This window comes from Pseudonaja textilis, chromosome 10 (assembly GCF_049901715.1).
Source record: "Pseudonaja textilis isolate UNSWEBS1 chromosome 10, rPseTex1.2, whole genome shotgun sequence".
Lineage (NCBI taxonomy): Eukaryota > Metazoa > Chordata > Lepidosauria > Squamata > Elapidae > Pseudonaja > Pseudonaja textilis.
The window spans coordinates 8541376-8560845 of record NC_141999.1 but is presented as its reverse complement, the minus strand read 5'-3'; positions in this window follow the sequence as shown (position 1 = coordinate 8560845).

The window sequence follows — 19470 nt, the reverse complement described above, 5'->3', positions numbered from 1 at the left end:
CCTCTCTCGCCCGGTTTAAGCTGGGGAAAAAGAAAGGTGGGATTTGGGCGGAAGGCTCTTGAAGCCGAAGGCTCGAAGGAAGGGCGGGGAGGAGGCGTGGCTTCCCTGACGGGGCGGGCTTTGGGCAAGATGGACAGCTAGGGCTCCTCGGGGAAGCAGAAAGGCGGGAAAGTTGAGGAATGGGGGTGGGGGGAGGTTTCCGGTGCAGGCAGAAGTAGAAATGGAGCATAAACTTCCCAGCCTGGTTGAATTTCTGCCTGTCGTAATTACGAGAGTTCTACACTTTGCGGATGCAGCGTGGTTGAAATACATGCACAGGGACACCACATACTTCATGCACCGGTTGAAATTCTGCCTGTCGGAGTTACAGGAATTTTACACCATGTGGCTGAAATGCATGCACACACTTCATCTACCGGATAATTTCTACCTGTCATCATTATAACAGTGGGGTTCAAATACAGGCAGTCCTCGACTTCCGATCACAATTGAACCCAATATTTCTGTTGCTAAGTGAGACAGTTGTTAAGGCAGTTTTGCCCCATTTAATGATCTCTCTTGCCAGAGTTGTTAAGCCAATCACTGCAGTTCTTAAGATAGTAACACGGTTGTTAAGTGAATCCGGCTTCCCCACTGACTTTGCTTGTCAGAGGGTCACAAAGGGGGAATCATATGATCCCGGGACATTACAACTGTCATAAATATGAGTCAGTTGCCAAGTGTCTGAATTATGATCAGGTGATCATGGAGTTGCAGCAACAGTTAAATGTGAAAAACGACCCTAAATCACTTTTTTCAGCGCTGTTGTAATTTTGAACGGCCACTAAATGAACTGTTGTAAACTGAGGACGACCTGTACATAGACACACGCACACCCTGAAACCTTAACATCCTTGCTCAGAACCAAAAAGCAGCTCAGATGACTTTTTGCAGAACCTTCTCATGCTTCCCTAGCTTGGTTTCTGGGGGAGCTGGATTGCAGAGCCCATAATCCTGTACTTTAATCCCCAATGGGTCTGTAGAGATTCTCAGTCATCCAGGTCATGGTTGCCCCAACGGTGCTTTTCTGGAGGCAACTGGACTCCTTGTTTTTTCTTTGAAAACATTTCGCTATACAATTTGCGATGAACACCCTTGGAATGGCATGGGAGTAGGAATGGATTTCCAGAGGAAAAAAAATTGCAGACTACAGGAACCAGGAGCACCACTCAGGTGACCCGTGAGGACACAGGTAAAACCTCCAGGTGGCTTCAATGACTCTATAAAAGAATGCAAATGACCAGCTCTGTCTGAAGGAACATGAATTCTTCCATTTCCCCACTATCCTGTCAGAGCTGAAGAAGCTTCTTGGATGAGAAGCGAAACTTGTCTTCAAAGAAAAAACAAGTAACTGAGAATCTCCACAGGCTTTTAGCTATGCAATTTGGGATGAATAGAATAGCTATTATTAAGTGTTGCACCTTATGATTCTGGAATCTTGGCAAATGTATCTTTTCTTTTTATGTACCCTGAGAGCATTTGCACCAAGACAAATTCCTTGTGTGTCCAATCACACTTGGCCAATAAAAAGAATTCTATTCTATTCTATTTGAAATGAACGCCCTTTGAATGGTGTGGGAGTAGGAGTGGATTTCCAGAGGGAAAAAAATGCAGATTTCAGGAATCATTAACACCAGGGGTCCCCAACCACCGGTCCCCGGACCGGTACCGGTCCGCGGATCATTTTTTATCGGGCCGCAAAGCTTGGGCACCGCCATCTTGTTTCGACGGCGCTTCCGGGTTTTCGGTTGCTTCCAGGTTTTCAGTTGGAAAGCGGCATTTCGGTGCTCGCGCCTTAGTTTCGTCAAAAGGGGGGGGGACGGCTTCAAATGAAGTGCCGTCCCGCTGGCGGTGGAGTCTCGCGTTACTCAGGTACCGGTCCGTGGAAGAATAAATAATCGTGAAACCGGTCCCTGGTTCAGAAAAGGTTGGGGGCCACTGATTAACACCGTTCAGGTGACACTGAGGACACAGATGAACCTCCAAGTGCTTCAACAACCCTCTAAAAGAATGCAAACGACCAGCTCTGTCTGCAAGGAACATGAATCCTTCCATTCCCCACCATTCAATCAGAACTGAAGAAGCTTCTTAGATGAGAAGCGAAACCTCTTCAAAGAAAAAAAAAACAAAGTCCAGTTGCCTCCTCGAAAAGCACCTTTACTCCCCGATCCAGGTTCCAAAAGCCCAGATGGAGCCTTATTCAACCCACACCATCCCCAGACTGGGTCACACTCCCCCACCCCCCAAGCTGGGCCGGTTGCTCTCCCCTTCCTCATTCATCCGCCTGCTAGGCGAGCAGCTTTTTTAAAAAAAAAAAAACTGAAAAGAGCCGAAAAGCAGCTCCCAGGCTTTGCAAAGGAGGCTTGAGCGGCTGGGGGATATTTGTGGGACTCGCAACCCGCCTAGAGGAAGGAGGCGGCGGGCTGCTTTTTTTTCTTTTTTCTTTTAACCCGGCTTCCTGCTTTTCTCGGTGTTTTTGACCATAGATGGTAAAATCAACAGTCATTGGCATGTGGAAAGTGGAAACGAGCGGGCGTAGCTGGCCCGCAGCTCTGAAATTTGTCAAGCGGAGACGTCTGCTCCGTTCAAAGTCTTCAGAAATAAGGGGAGGAGGCGGGAGGGGGGGATGGTTGCTAGCTGGAGGAGAAGAGGGCAACTCGGTGCAGGAGATGGGAGGCTCGCACGCGCGAGAAATGGGGAGACGTTTTCATCTAGTCCATCCGTGGAAAGGGTGGAAAAAATGCAGGACTGGATGGAAAGGACTTTAGAAGTGCATAAAAGCAGTCCCCCCCCCCCCAACTGCCCCGCAACCCCCAAATACAGCTACCAAGAAATGGAGAAGCAGATTGATTTATTTTATCCTGCACTTATTTATTTGTTTGTTTGTTTGTTTAGAATAACAGAGTTGGAATATAGTATATAAAATCATACGTTGCAATGTCCTACCTGTCAATGAATACTTCAGCTTCAACCGTAACAATACAAGAGCAAACAATAGATACAAACTCAAGGTTAACCGCACCAAACTTGATTGCAGGAAATATGACTTCAGCAACAGAATGGTCAATGTCTGGAATACTCTACCTGACTCTGTGGTTTCTTCCCCAAACCCCAAAAACTTTAACCTTAGACTGTCTACTGTTGACCTCACCCCTTTCCTAAGAGGTCTGTAGGGGGCGTGCATAAGCGCACCAACGTGCCTACCGTCCCTGTCCTATTGTTTCTTTTTTATTCATATCCATTTCATGTATTCATAACTATGTTTAGACTTATACCTATTATCTTGTAAGCAATTGACAAATAAAAATAAATAAATATAATAAAATAAATAAAAAGAGACCTTGTGGGTCATCTAGTCCAACCCCCTACTCAAGCAGGAAGACCTTACACCATTTTTGACAGATGGCAGTCCAGTCTCTGGAAAGCTTCCAGTGATGAAGCCCCCACAACTTCCGGAGGCAAGCTATTGCATTGGTTGATTGTTCTCCCTGTCAGAAAATGTCTCCTTATTTCCAGGTTGAATTAGTTTCCATCTATTATTGGCCTTCAGGTGCTTTAGAAAATAGCTTGACCCCTTCTTCCTCTCTGTGGCAGCCCCTCAAATATTGGAAGGCTGCTATCCTGTCTACCCTGGTCCTTCTCTTCCCTAGACTAGCCAGGCCCAATTCCTGCAAGCGTTCATCGTATGTTTTAGCCTCCAGTCCCCTAATAATCTTGATTGATCTTCTCTGCACTCTTTCTAGAGTCTCAACATCTTTTTTACAGTCTGGTGACCAAAACTGGATGCAGCACTCTAGGTGTGGCCTTACACCTTTATTTGTTAAATTGTTTATTTATTTATTGGTAGTCCTTAGGACCATAATTAAGCCCTAAATTTCTGTTATTACATGAGGCATTTGTTAAGTGAATTTTGCCCCATTTTACAACCTTTCATGCCATGGTTGTTAAGTGAATCACTGAAGTTGCTAAGTTAGTAACACGGTTATGGAGTGATCCTGGCTTCCTCACTGACTTTGGTTTGACAAATGGTGATCATGTGACCTTGGGACACAGCAGTGGTCATAAATATGAACCAGTTGCCAAGCATCTGAATTTTGATGACATGATTATGGGGGTCCTAAAAATTGTTGTAACTGAAAAACGGTCAAGTCACTTTTTTCAGTGTTGTTGTAACTTTAAATGGTTACTAAGCAAACTGTTGTAAATCAAGGACTACTTGTATATAAAGTAATACAATGGATATTTTAATATTAAGTAACTGGCTAACATTGAAACTATTGACATACAATTAATACTTTAATGTGAGTTGCAGTGTTATTTTCCCTTTGTTTAATACTTTGGATGAAAGCTAAATAATTTTATACTTAAAATATTGACATCCTAAATAATAATGTTGACAGATTAAGGAATCCTGTGTGTATTTAAATATACAGATATATTCTTACCAAGCTAACTCAATGAAATTCATGGTAGGTTTTTATTTTTTTTAATAATTGTTACTAAAGTTTATTGTAGGATAAAATACAAATAAAAACAAAAATTAAGAAAATTCAAGAGAAAAGTGCAGAAAGAAATGAAAAAAGACTAAAAAAGTAATATTTCCAACATTTTGAAGGCAGCTGGTATGCAAAGAGAGTTACAGTCTCAGCCTTTTGCTTTGTGCTTCTAAATGTTACAAGCCATTTCTGTAACAACAAAGTCATTCTAATCTTCAAAACCTAAAATTAGTTCCATTTTTTTTTTTAGCTTCAAGCACAAAATCCAGAAGTGGTTTCCAAATGGAAACAAAACTAGACGAATTCTTCCCTTTATTTAGAACAGTCAATTTTGCCATCTCCGCCAACACCATCACCTTTACCGTGCTTCCACTGTAGGAATTATAATTCACAGTAATTTTCAGTGACTTGGAATTAAATTAAAAAGAGTTTTCTGCTGCCACTTACAGCTTTAGCTGGAGGTGGGAGAGAAAAGGCATCGTTTTGAGCAGGACTCAAATAACATTGGATATTTGAATCTGGTCACCCTTCTAATCCCCTCCGATGCCTTGAATGGATGTTCTGTAGGCAACGCTGGGTAAAACAATCACTGTCCTATTTATAGCAGTGGACTATATAATTTGGAGAATGTGCTCTCCTTATGAGAACAAATGTGGGAGAATCTGAGAACAGAATAACTCCAATGCATCGTTGTTGCACTGAATAAGAACTGAGTAAGTCCGACGCATCTTTCACGTACTTAACATTATCCAGGAAATGGATAGATGAATAGAGACAAATTCCTTATATCCATTTTTAGGTAATTCCTCAAGCACCATGTTGCTCAAAAGAATGCAAACTATTTCCTTTTCTCCATTTAGCTGACCAGCCCACCTCTTTGCTTTTCTTCCTTGAAGAACTATTGCCCTCAAAAGTAATCCTGTGGTTAAAAACAGAGTCAGTTCAAGAACAGCTACATCGTATTAGAGATAAGTGCTGAGTAGGATGCTCTGGATTTGCACATCCGTAGCGGTCATGTCGGTGCAGCAACCAAACAGGACAGGTATATATACTCCAACAAATAGTTAAGACTGAAGAGAGAATAATTGCAACCCGCCTGCCTTCCATAGAAGACCGGTATGTTGCGTGGGTTCAGAAGGAGGGCTGAGAAAATATTTGCAGACCCCTCACATCCTGGACACAATCTGTTTCAGAAGCTTCCCTCAGGATGGTGCTATAGAGCAGGGGGTTTCAAACTCGATTTCATTGAGGGCCGCATCAGGGTTGTGTTTGACCTGGGAAGGGAGGGGCTGGTGGGGTGGGGCCATCTTGATATCACTCATGTCGGGGGTGCCTGTGGGGCCAAATACTCTGCCAGCGAAAATGGGCTCCCGAATTCCATTTTTGGCTGTGACATCCTCCTGCAACCCTCTGCCAGCGAAAACAGAGCTGGAGAAGGCAGTGGGTTACAGGAGGCCGTTGCAGCCAAAAACGGAGCTCGGGAGCCCTTTCTCACTGACAGAGACACCGCGGGCCGATTCCATCCCCCAGGCCTTAGAGCAGGGGTGTCCAACCTTGGCAACTTTAAGACTTGTGGACTTCAACTCCCAGAATTCCTCAGCCAGCAAAGAGGAATTCTGGGAGTTGAAGTCCACAAGTCTTAAAGTTGCCAAGGTTGGACACCCTGCCTTAGAGTATTGTATGCCAAGACAACTAGACACAAGGACAGATTTTTTTTTCCCCCTCCTGCCATCACTCCGCTGAACACCTAACTCTTTGAAGCTGATAAAATACGACAACTACAAATGGTTCTCGACTTACAACAGTTCATTTGGTGACTATTCAAAGTTACAATGGCACTGGAAAAAGCGACTTATGACCGCTTTTCACAATTCTAACCTTTCTAGCGTACCCATGATCATGGGATCAACATTCAGATGCTTGGCAACTGGTTCATACTTATGACCATTGCTGTGTCCCAGGGTCATGTGGTTCCTCTTTTGCGGCCTTCTGACAAGCAAAGTCAATGGGGAAGCCGGATTCACTTCACAACCAGGTTACTATCTTATCAACTGCAGTGATTCACTTAACAACGGAGGCATGAAAGGTCTTGAAATGGGGCAAAATTCACTTAAATGTCTCACTTAACAATGGAAATTTTGGGATCAATTATGGTCATAAGTCAAGGACTACCTGTTCTAATTTTTTTGTCTAATGTGTATGTATATTAACCAATAGGTGTGGCTGCAGGATTATTATTTATCCTTTTTATTATTTTTACCTCCCTTTTATTGGCTGTACAGTTTAGTACTATTATTATAGGAATTATATTCTGGTTTTATACTGAGTGCTTCTGTATCAGAGACAAATTCCTTGTGTGTCTAACCACACTTGGCCAAATAAAGTATAAAATATTTATGATGCTACAGCGCTGAAACAGTGATTCTTACAGTTGATATAATTGTTTTTATGCTTAGAAGGGATGCAAGATTCCTTCCCTTCTGTAAATGCATTAATAAAATTAACTTATAATATTTTGAAACTTTTTGTAATGCTTACCCAATGCTTTAATGTGTTGGTCAATTCCCTGAGTTAAAAGATGAATAGAGTTAATTAACATCCTCCTTTTTTAAAAAAAAATGTTCTTATTGTTGATATAGTGCAATACAAAAGAAAGAAAATAAGATTTAAAAATGTTATTGACTATGAAACATTTTCTAATAACACATTATCCTCTTCCCTTCCATGTGTGTTCTCAACCATCGGGCTACACTTTAGAATTTATGTTATGGAATGTCAAAAATTGTTGATGGTTTCTATTTAAGTTCTCCAAACATCTGCCAGTATCTAAATTTCCCTTGCACAGCGTAATGTGTTGTGTATAAAGGAACCATGCCTGCTGGAATATAGTTAATCTTCTATTATGGATATATTCCGTCAATTTTGCCACTGCTGTATATTCTCCAATTTTAGCCTTCCAATCTATTTTACTGAGTTCTGCCAAGTTTGTCCTTGCTTCTGTCAACATATTGTATATCTTAGAAAATTGTGATAGTTTTCATTTATGTTTTCTGGAATTCTATCTGATAAAAAATATCTGAAGTTTCCTTTCTAATCTTATTTTTAGGATTCCCCCCCAGTATTTGGATGCATTTTTTTCTAATACTGTTCTTTTCTGCCCCACTGTTATGTCTGAGTTGTGGATGAGGAGAGGGTCTGTAAATTTCAGTCTTGAGCCACAGTGGTACCGTGGTTAGAGTGCAATACGGCAGGCTACTTCTGCTGACTGCCGGCTGACTGCAATTTGGCGGTTCAAATCTCACTAGGCTCAAGGTTGACTCAGCCTTCCGTCCTTCCGAGATAGGTAAAATGAGGACCCAAATGGTTGGGGGCAATACGCTGATTCTGTAAACCACTTAGAGAGGGCTGTAAAGCAATGTGAAGTGGTATATAAGTCTAAGTGCTTATATACCGCTAATATTGCTATTTCAGGCAAACTCTGACCACTGCCAGGAGTTTGATCCTGACCTGCTCAAAGTGGACTCAGCCTTCCATCCTTCTGAGGTGGGTAAAATGAGGAGCCAGATTGTTGGGGGCAAGAGGCTGACTCTGTAAACCGCTTAGAGCGGGCTGGGAAGCAGTATATAAGTCTAAGTGTTCTTGCTGTTGCTTCTATAATGCAGAAGAGGATGCTCTTCCTTCATGAAGCTACATGAGGTTCATTCTATATACAGAATGACAATATACAGAATGACAGTTACAATACAGGTAGCCCTCATCGTTCATTTAGTGACCATCTGAAGTTACAACGGCACTGAAAAAAGTGACTTATGAGTGTTTTTCACACCACCGTGGCAGCATCCCCAGGGTCACCTGATCACCTGGTTCATATTTATGACGGTTGTAGTGTCCTTGTTGAGGGGGGGGGGGGGGGGGGGGGGCCCTCCTCTCTTCTCGGGTGTGGGGAAAAAGGAGACAAGCATTGTGAGTATCACTTGCATTGTAAATTAAGCTAAATGGCATGATTTGTGTCCTCAGTGACACATATCACATAAGCTGCCATGTAAAAAAACTGGATGCGAACTCCATTTTATCAAAGCATTTCATAGCCGTTGCAGGGTCCCAGGGTCATGTGATCAGCATTTGTGTCAATAGAGGAACCCAGATTTGTTTAACAACAGTGTGATCAGTGGTGGGATTCAATTTTTTTTTTACTACCAGCGTGCAAAATCCCCATTCCTTCCCCACCACACTAACCTGCTTTCCAGCTCCGTTCTCCTGTGCAGGGCAACCAAAGAAGACCCAGTCAATCAGCTGGGACTCTGGAGGTGGAGAATAGATGGGGACAGAGCCAGTCAGAGGTGGGATTTTCCCGTTCTCCGAACTACTCAAAATTTCCACTCCCGATTTTCCAGAACTGGTCAGAACCAGCTGAATATCACCTCTGAGTGTGATTCAATTAAAACTGTAGCAATTCACTTAACAATCATTGAAGACTCCTGTAGAGGATTGGAAATTGTGGCCTATTACCTTCCAAAGCGCTAGCTTTAACAACGTGGGACATGTACTACAACGCAGCTAGCCATACAGGTAGTCCTCAACTTACAATCTTTCATTGAGTGACTGTTCCAAGTTACCATGGCACTGAAAAAAGTGACTTACGATCAGGGGTGGTTTCTACCGGTTCTGTCCACCTCTGTAGAACTGGTAGCTCTGAAGAGCAGCAGACATAGAACCGGTTTTATGTCTGCTGATGTTTTTGCCCACCCGCCCACCTGGGCTCTTACCTGATCTTTATTTCCTGATTTTTCAACTTCAGCTGCCGAATGAGGCATAGCGACATTTTTTAAAAAGCAGGAAAAGAGGGCTGTTTCAAAGGCTGCTTCTCTGCACGCAGCGTGTTGATGATGATTTACAGGCGTGCGGCTCGCAGCGTACAGGGAAGCTTGTAAATCCCAAACTGGTAGTTAACCCTGTCGTATCCCAACCCTGCCTATGACCACTTTTCACACTGTTGCAGCATCACATGGTCATGTGATCAAAATTCACTTAACAACTTTCTTGCTTAGCAACAGAAATTTTGGGCTCAATTGTGGTGGTAAGTTGAGGACTACCTGTAGATTATCAGGTGAGGGCAGGTGGCTTTAAAATACCCTGGCCAAACAAGGCTCTATATGAGATGCAGTATGTTGACATGTATTTAGTTATTTCCAATTTTTTATACAGATGAGCTTGACCAGTGGTGGTTAACCTTTTTGGGCTCCTGTGTGTGCCAGCACCCAGAAGGCATTGCTCACGTCTCCCCCACGCCCCCTGTGCAAACACGTGTGATCCCTCCCACTGCCCCCTTACCTGCATGCGCCTCCCAGCTGATTTTCAGCCCATTTGAGGCTGGAAATACAGGACGTGACGAAACGGTCCTATTTTTTGGCCTGCAAAGCCTGCAGAGGCTTCCCTCAAGCTGGGAGGCATGCACATGTAAGTTTGCCTGGGGCTTGCATGCCCACACAAATGGCTCTGTGTGCCACCACAGATCTTGAGCATTCTCTAATAAAGGAGAACATTTGGAGTTCAGGATTGACATGAGAGTTCCTTCGGGCTCTCTGAGCTTGCTTGTTTTCTTCCAGATGTTTCATTACCCAAACTAGGTAACATCATCAGTGCTAGAATGGATTGGGGTTTGTTGGGTGGCAGAGAAGGAGAAGAGGAGAAGGAGGACTGTAGGGTCCTTGGTGTTCTCTGTGCTTTTTTGATTCTTTGCAGATATTTCATTACCCAAATTGGGTAACATCATCAGTGCTACTAGTAAGGAGTACAGTTTGCTGTCAGTTTGTATTCTAGTGTCTTGCTGGGTGACAGATTATGTGACAGACAAGATTATGAATGACATAAGAAGTGAATCCAAAGAACACCATACTAAGATTCCCACTTTTGATATGCAGATTTGCATACAGTACTGTAAGCAATGTTTCTTATGATTCATTTATTTTTGTTAGATTTTATTGCGGTAATGATATATATATGATATCTATCTATCTATCTATCTATCTATCTATCTATCTATCTATCTATCTATCTATCGTTATTCGGGTTTTCTCCCACATAAAATTGGAAGTATCTAGGTGACGTTTTGATGAAGTCTCATTCATCATCTTCAGGCTTGTGTCTTCGGCTTTGTGCTTCTTGGAGTAATGCAGCTGCTTCTTCCTTTTAACTGCTAGTGGAGGTGTGACTTGATTGGGTGGGGTCTTGGCTGTGTTCTGATTGGCTGGGGGTGTGTTCTCATTGGTTGGGGGGTTGGCCGTGTTGTGATTGGCTGCGGGTGTGTTCTGTTCAGGTGGGGGCTTGCTTGTGCTCAGGTTAGTCTTAGTTGCTGGGGTATTTGGGCTGGTGAGCTGTGATCCTGTTGTTTGGCTTCGCGTTCGTGGTCGTGCCACATCTTCATGGTGGGCGTCCGTTCGCTTCATGTATGGGTCGGTGGGGTTTGAAGCAGGTAGTGATGCAGCTGCGGTACGGCTTCTGGTCCGTGGTCGTGTCTCATCTGTGTGGCTGTGAGTCTGCTTTCTACATGGAAGTGTGGTGGTGGCATCTTGTGTGGCCCTCGTGGGTGTGCCTACAAACTTGAAATTTGGCACATATGTTCCTCTTGGCTTCTAGGTGCTCACTAAGAAAGGATTTTTCAAAATGACCATCAGACCATGAGTATTTCCTATATTATTATTATTAATACGCTCCGATCAGGGGTGGGATTCAAATTTTTTAACAACTGGCCCTGTGGGCATGGCTAGGTGGGCATGGCTAAATGGGTGTGGCTAAGTGGACATGGCCATGTGACTGGGTGGGCATGGCTTCTTTTTTTTTCTGCACCGCCCTCCCCCCCGTTTTTTGGCCTCCTGGGCCTTAGGGAAGCCTCCTGGGTGGAGTGTTTTGCTCCCCAGAAGGCTTCCCTGGGGCCCAGGAAGGCAAAAAAATGGAGCGCAGGGGGGGGTCATGCAGCACCCCCCCGGTGGTCCGTTTTTTGGCCTCCTGGGCCTCAGGGAAGTCTCCTGGGCAAAGCAGTAAGATTGGGAGAAGGATTCCAACACAGCTGATCATTGGAACAGCTGATCATTGGAACAGCTGATCATTGGGAAGAGAAAAAAATACCTTAAGAAGTGACTCGGTGGGGGACAATGCAGCCAGCGATGTTAGGCATGTGTGCAATGTCACACATGCATGGTAAGGACTGACTTAGGAAGGAAAAGGGCAGGTGGAGAGGGGCGGGGCCAGCCAGGTGCACAATTTGTTGGTTCTCCAAACTGCGCAGAATCATAACGATCGGTTCTATAGAGCTGGTCCAAACTGGTAGAATCCCATCCCTGGCTCTCATACTAAGCAGTTCTACTCCCCCTCCCCGCCGAAAAGAAATCTGTTCCAAATGCAAAACACAAGTAGAGGAGAGGAGTTTCAGTTTCAGAGCACCAAGCAGCTTTAGTACAAAACAGTAGAGAACAGAACAGTAGTTTAGTACAGTAGTTGAGCCCAGGCTCCTTGCTGTCTCCTTCTTGCTCACACAGCAAATACTGTTTCAGTTTCCAAACAGCCCCCAACTCTCTCACACATTGACAGGACACTAGCCAGATGAATATTATTATTATTTTTTTAAACAAATTTTATTAATTTTAAAGACAAACAAAACATCATTAAACATTAAAAACATAAAACCTCTTTCCATTGTAAATCTTTACAAGGCAGATAAAACATTATTTTATACCGCATAATTCTAATTTACCCCATTTCCATATGAACACATAAATATCTTTTAACAAATTTCTCATTATTTCTCTTTACTCTTATTCAATTACATTTCTTTTCTATATTTATCTGTTATATAGTCATCATATTTATATTTCCCTCTGACTTGTTTACAGTTGTTCTCATCTGACATTCCTCCAAGGTTTTATTAATTCTCAATCAAACATAAACACACAAAACACAAAAACATAAAACTTCTTTTTAGAAAGTGGCTTACCAGCCAGATGAATACTGATGGATGCTGGTAGGCAGAAGCAGAATTCCCCCGCTCCTTATTTTCCTCCCCCAAAATTAAGCCTGATCACATAGTTTTGTACCAAAGCACGGGTATCGAGCTAATAATTCCATAATATGTGGTTATATCAAAATTGGGGATTTTAATACAAATGGCTTTAAAGTGGCTGACAACTGAGTTTAAAAGCGTGTCATTTTCCACATAGACCAGGAGGTGGCGCGCTTATTCCAGTCCTGGAAATAATCCTACTGCAGGCCAGTGTACAGATGGACTGGTTACTATTATGCCTAAAGAAGTCAAACCAGAATAAAAAAGCGTAACCTGTTATGCAACACTAATTTATGTCGTGTCTCGTAATTAGATGACTTCAAGGGAAAATATTGCATTTCTCTTCTCCAGTGGGATGTATTAGCATATGAGCAACAGAGCCAGGATGTGAACTCTTCCCTCTAAAAATAATTTTCAGGTGCTGTTTCACATGTTCTTCGGGTAATTCAAAGACCTAAGAATAGTGGGAAAACTTTCTGATTCTGCAAAAATATGCATAGGGATAAAACAGGGAGATTAGGCTGGAACCAGGAGTCTTCAGATGGAATTACTCACAGGGCCTGTTTGTCAGTAGAGGTAGTCCTCAACTTAAGAGCACAATTGAGTTCAAACAATTAGTGACATGGTTGTTAAGTGAATCTGGCTTCCCCACTGACCTTGTTTGTCAGAGAGTCACAAAGGGGGTTCGCATGACCCCGGAACACTGCAACCGTCATCGTAAATACATTTGCCGGTTGCCATCCAAATTTTGATCACATGACCAGGGGTGGGATTCAAATTTCTTAACAACTGGTTCTATGGGCATGGCCTAATTTGTGGGGTGGGGAGGGGTGGGTGGCTTGGTGATCACATGACTGGCTGGGCGTGGCTTGTATGTAAATATTGTAAATATTTATGTAAATATTGATTTTTTTATTTAAAAAAAAGAACAATTTTTACCCAAAGTCAGGCAAAGCAGGCAGGCAGATTTGCTTGCAGAATCACAGATTCATTCACAGATCTACCTTTCTGCAATCTGCTGCCTGAGTCTGTCACATAAAATTTGCTTGCACAACGCAGGTGAGTTGAATGGCACGCATGCGAGATAAGGAGTGACTGGGTGGGGTAGGGAGGGGGTGGGCGGAGAGGGGCGGGGCCAGCCAGTGGCACAAATTGCCAGTTCTCCAAACTGCACAGAATGGTAACAACCAGTTCTGTAGAACTGGTCCGAACTGGTAGAAACTCACCCCTGCACATGACCCTGGGGATGCAGCAATGGTCTAAAGTGAGGAAAATGGTTCATAAGTCACTTTTTTCAGTGCCATTGTAACTTTAAGGTTGACTTAGCCTTCCTGTGATGACCTGGGAAATAGCACTCATGTAATAAATTCTCAAACATAAATAAATGTCCTTTAATGCCTCCAACTTGGCCTCACTGTTCAATTGTTCACAGTTGTAGATTAAACTCTTTCCAAAAGAGTCTCCGAAAGAAAGAAATGCAGTCCAAATTCAAAGAACAGATAACGGAGAAATAAAAAACCAAAACAAACCGCACTGAAGGAATTTCCACAACAAACCAGGATAATTAATTACAAACTTCAAGAAGATAACAACGCACAGTCCTGTTAGAAGAACTCCAACCAAGATAAACCTCAGCCAGAAATAAAACATGCTTTGCTTCTAGCAATGCTGTGTTTTAAAGGCCCCTCCTTTATACTATTCCCCCCAGCTACAGCCAATGAGGGGGATCATGGCCACTTCCTCTCCCATAAGTCACGTTAGCCCCTTCTCCGTTCCTCCTTGTGTGCCCTAGGATGAAGAGGGTCTGGGTCTTCCTCTGACTGCCCAGCCGGCCTCTGCCCTTCCCCAGCCTCCTCTACAACCTCCGGAGCCACACTTCCATTCCCTGTTTCCTAGTTTGAGAATGGTATATGAGGAACTTAGGGCTTTTCATATATTTCTGAATGTTCCGCAGTCATAGCCAAGAGGATCAATGATGAGAAACCTGTTGTTGGTTATAGTAGCATTTAAGGATGACAGATTCCTGACTCTTGGCTTGTGACAATGGCTGTCTAGCTTTGCATGCACATTATTTCTCTTCTTCCTCTTTCTCCAATGGTGGGATTCAATTTTTTTTTACTACCAGTTCTGTGGCCGTGGTGTGGCTTGGTGCGCATGGCAAGGCAAGGATCCTGCAAAATCCCATTCCCTCCCCATCCCATTAACCTGCTTTCCAGCTCCGTTCTCCTGTGTAGGGCAACAAAAGAAGACCCAGCCAATCAGCTGGGACTCAACGGGAGGCAGAGAATAGATGGGGGCAGGGCCAGTCAGAGGTGGGATTTGCCTGTTTTCCAAACTACTCAAAATTCCCACTACCGGTTCTCCAGAACTGGTCAGAACCTGCCGAATGCCACCTCTATCTTTCTCCCCCTTTTCCTTCTCTTATAAAAAGAAGCACTCCTAACTTTATCATCTATTGAAAATCCAAATGTTTTCCATTTCAAGATCTATAACATATGTTAAAATTTCTTGAACAAAAATAATTCCATGCTCCAGAATATTACATTTATTTGAATTCGTTTGGCATTTTGGATTCTCTTTCCATGTTTCAACAGCTAATATATGGATCAATATACAAAAATGGGGGAAAAAAACTCTGCTTAGCTGCTAAATATTTCTTACTGTAGTTGACTATGATTCTGCATCTCTGGTGTTTGAGGGTGGAAGAGTGGACTTATTTAGCCTTTCATTTGCATTCCATCAGAAAGATTAGCTTCATATTTTAGCTGCATCCTGAAATAATTATTTTAACAGCAGACTTCTCATTCTGCTGGAATATAGATACATATGTACAGTATAAGATGAGCCTTGCCTACCATATACAGTATATGCCATTGGCCTTGCTAGCTGAAGATTTTATCAGTTTTACAATATACATGAAAGCGAACAGATTGGGAAAGATTAATTTAATCATTGTTTGACATCAGAAAGCAGCATTGCCAACTTGGCAGCTAGTGGCTATATTCACACAACCTTCTAAACTCGGTTAGTATTCATCCTGGCTTGTTTGCTCATATTTTGACTAAGTGAAATATAAGATAATAGCACATTGGTTAATGTTATGACTCCCCTTCGAAATTCAAACGAACAAAACAGAAAGCAGCCGTTTCACAATTAAATCAAACGGACAGAAGTCTTACAAGATAATGGCTGGCAGAAACCACAGCATAAATCTTTACTCTGTCCGGCAAACCAGTCCTGGCAATAAATCTTCAGCCTCAGAGCCCTTTGCTGTAACGTCTTCACTCAAATAGTTATTTTGTTCCTGGCGAAATGTACCAGCCCAGCTGTGTCCTTTTATACTCATTAAGGCAACATGCTAATTTACTGACTTGCCCTTCTCATTTGCTCCAGCTGATTTTGCCTTTTCAACCGTCTTCTATTTTTTACATTTAACCACAAATTTTCCAAGTTCTCATCTCCACTAGAAGACTCTCTCAAAACTTCCCTGTCAGCCATTCCCGGCTGTTGATCAGATAAGGAACCAGAGGAGGTCAAAGGTCCTGACAATTCTAATACATCAGGTCTGTCGTCCTTTGTCACGCTCATCTCCTCATCCTGGTTATCAGTCCAATCAGTAAGCCAGGCTGGTTCATATTGTTCTGACATAACCTCTTCACTTGAACTCATATCAATCACAGGAGCTGAATCCAAGCCCAGAGCCACAACAGGTTAAGTTTCTGATTCACTATACCGGGTAAACATAGAAAATGAATGAGTTCAGCACCTATTTTTCTCTATGTTGTATAAATAAAATGAATGAAAAAAGTCCTGATTTTTACACAATAAGCTCCTGTGATGGACATACATTTATCTGGTCTACAAACAGCAGAATCCTACAGGAGGTACAGAAATCAGCAAAGTGGTACATTGATGCAAACCTATGCAAATCGTTTTTATCCTTAAAGAAAAACTATGATTTAAAAAAGTATATAAGCCCAAAGAATAGAAGGGCATATAAAAATAAAATGCTTATTAAAATTAAAGTAAATTAACCTGGGATCTGAAATGAGATGTAAATTACAAGTTTTCAATGTTTCCCTAATCATAAAGTTATAGAATATATATATTACTTTTATATCACTTTTTAAGAAAAGACCTACAATTCATAAACTTTAAAAAGATCTGGTTAGCACAATAAGTTATTGATAACTAGTATAATAAACTGTAATCATTAAAATCAATACTGAAGATCAAATATTTCATAAAACTGAAATATGGAAATATAGAAAAACTGTAGTTTGGGGTTTGGTACAAATCCCTACATTAGGCTAAAGTGCAAAAATATTTCCTATTAGAATTTAATTTAATTTTTGTGTTGTTTTTATTGTTCAGTATGGAGAAGATGGGAGGGGAAGAGAAGAGAAGTGTGTGTGTGTGTGTGTGTATAAATACACACACAAACATACATACATGGGGAGAAGGAGAAAAGCATACATGCAATTTTAAACACTGCCTCTTTGTTGTGATTATATCTAGCAGCTCAAAGATCAAGAGATGAAATAAAGGTAGGAAATGTCAGCGGAAGTCAAGAAATAGGTATGTGAGTCAGACTATTTTTTTAATTTACTAAATTTTATGTTTTCCAAAAAGTTTCATAGGAAAAAAGCACATACTACTTTCCTAAAAATATACATGGCTATTTTTAAAACCTATTTTTATAAACCAAAGTTGCAATTGGGTTCATTTTATATCCCTGTCACCCAATTGTATTCTCCTGGTTTTTACAGACAAAAAGAGAAAAGAAATGATGAAGTTTGTCAACAAATGGAGTATATTATGATCATTCTCATTCCCGTTGAGGTGATCACAGTTCCAAACTGAAAAAGTTCATAGCCCGCAGCTAAACAAATTTACATCTACTGAGGTGGAAATATTTTGCCTAAACATTGAGCTACACCATGTTCCCTTCCTAGCATCCTTGTGATGGGATAGACCTCAACACCCAGGATCCCAAAGTGAGCATCCCATCAATGCCTGAGAATTTGGGGAGCTGAAGTCCCAGGCATGAAGAGAAGAGTCACAATATGGGAAAGGCTGAGATAAGTTTTAAAATAAGCCAAGTGTGTGGACTGTCTGTAGCTATCTCTGCTCCCAAGCATGGAGGGAACCATCCACATGGCCAGCTGTGGATCCAGCATCACTGCTGTGCATTCACTCCACTTCCTGACCTCATTCCCCATTTCTTCTCCAGAGGATATAATTTACTTGTGCTTGAATGGACCGGTTGTTTCTTTCCTTCCATGGGGATGGGGGAGAACCATGAGCGCCCCCTCCCCTTTTCACACACAGGCATTAATTTGGAAGCTGCCTGCCTTCCTTGGCCTATTCAGGAAGGCATTATCTGGGCTGCCTCTGTCTCCTTGTTTCCGCCCCACCATTCATCCAAATGGCAAGATAGCCCCCTCGATTCTTTTCCCACGCCACAAACCCCTTTTCCTCAGCAGCTCCCTCATTTCTGCTGGGGTTTTTTCCCTCCCTCCTTTTTTATGAGGAAGGATCTTTTATTGAGCCAAAGGATCAGGCCATATGCATCTGGGATGTCAGTCAGCTTTTCGCCCAATGGATGACGAGGCCCATAATTCGTGTATTTTTTACAAAACGAAGACCACTGAATGACCCTGGGTGGCTCTATTTGTTAGGCTGCTATTGCATGATCTGATGTTGTCTGAGCTGAAGGAAATTTACTTCACTTCTTTTTAAAAGAAGTGGCTAAAGTTATAATAAAGATCAAATCCAAATTGAAACAAAACTTAAGAAAGTTAAAGGAGGAAAAAGAGCAGTAGAAAAAAAGGAAGAAGAAAAACATGTTGTCACTTCTGACTTTTTTTCAGTGCCATACAGTACAAAAAAAGTTAAAACCTCAACTTTTTGTGTGATATATCTAAGAGCTACAAGCCATTTCTATAACAACGAAGTCATTCTAGTTATCAAAACCTAAAATCCGAGTTTCATTTTTTTTGGGTTTAAGTACAAAGTTCAGAAATGGTTTCCACGTGGAAACAAAACTAGATAAATTCTTCTCTTCGATTAAAACAGCCAATTTTGCCATCTCGGCCGGGTCCCTCACCTTTACAATCCAAGTGCACTTCACTTCTTGATTCACATAAGCCAGTCCTTTAACTTGGTTGCCTTTGGCTCGAGATCCCCAACTGCTTTTCAGACTGTTTTGTTGGGAGGATAGAAAAAAGCATTTCTATCTGAGGGGTAATCCCTTTTGTTATTTTTAACCCACAACCTCCTCCTGGCTCTTTGGCTCCCTTCCATTGACATGCCGTGCATGAGTCATTCTTCGTGCAATCTTCCCATCCACTTCTGAGAACGATGCTCTGTTAAGGCTTGCAAAGTGCATTGAATGAGTGCCAGAACGACGCTGAAGTTGCAAAGAAAGGGAGAACCCTTGACTTCAGAGTCCCTTTTCACCATCTGGAAAGCAAGATAGTCACTTCAAGCCAAAATGAGGGGTCTTATGAATGATCAAGAAAACGAACTCTGAACACTTTGGCCAGCCCCATGGCAAGCATCGCTTAAAACAGCACTCAAGGAATCCCAATATTAATTTTTTTAAAAAAATTGAAATGAGCTGAATCTTCTATTGTCATGTCCGTTCATGTGAACTCACAGATAAGTTAATTTTAGGTGCTATTATGTAAGATTTAGATTTGGGTATTTTTTTTTAAAAAAAAAGAAATATGGTGCATGTGCTCCAAATCACACATTGCTTGAAAAGGCAGTGATTCAGAAAAGGCAAGAATTCAGTGACATTTAGAGTAGTGCATGCTGGCTAGCGAATTCTAGGAGTTCACAAGTCTTAAAGTTGCCAAGGTTGGACACCCTGGT